Here is a 765-nt window from a genome sequence, read left to right as displayed (position 1 = left end):
ACTTTTTCGAAATAGATTCTTCTTTACGAAAAGCTTTGCGGAAGAAACACACATCATCGGACAAAAGCTCAAGAAGGATCGTTACGCAGCGACCAAACATGTGCTCCCCTCGGTCGCTACGTAGCGACCGAGTTCGAGCCAAAGCTCAGTCGCTACGTAGCGACCAAACGTCCATTCCGCTCGATCGCTACGTAGCGACCGAGCTCGAACCAAAGTTGGGTCGCTACGTAGCGACCGAGCTCTTCCGAAACGTTGATACGACATCAGTCCATGCATTCTCGTATACCCTTCGACGCTATCTCCCAAATACCATAGCGAACCCATCTCACGTTCCCCGCCAGTTCTAAGCTATCAATCAAACTTTACCGTAAAAACCGCGGAAAGTTCATTCTTTATCGAAAGAAGCCGTAATAAATGTTTCGAGTCGAAAGACGGCCCAAAGGGACCTAAGACATGACTAGAGACCCAACTTACAATTTCTTAACCAACAGGCCGTAAACCACATGTCGGTTTACGCTTGGTTCGCAAGGGAAGATAAATGTCAAGTTTCCGCGGATAAATACGAAATTTTGAAGATAATTGCGAAGATCGGAAAAAATGGAATATCTCCATTTTTATGCTATGGCGGCTTAAGGGCAGAAGAGGAAAAGCGTAAACCGACCTTGGAGCCAGTATATAAGGGGTCCTAGGCGAGAGGCATAAGGAGGAACTTTTTCAAAGAAAACTTAGCACTTAGAGCAATTAGGCAACTTTCCGTTTTTGTTA

The sequence above is a fragment of the Brassica oleracea genome, chromosome C7 (genome assembly GCF_000695525.1).
Source record: "Brassica oleracea var. oleracea cultivar TO1000 chromosome C7, BOL, whole genome shotgun sequence".
Classification (NCBI taxonomy): domain Eukaryota; kingdom Viridiplantae; phylum Streptophyta; class Magnoliopsida; order Brassicales; family Brassicaceae; genus Brassica; species Brassica oleracea.
The sequence above is the reverse complement of the archived record's forward strand: the minus strand, read 5'-3'. Positions refer to the sequence as shown.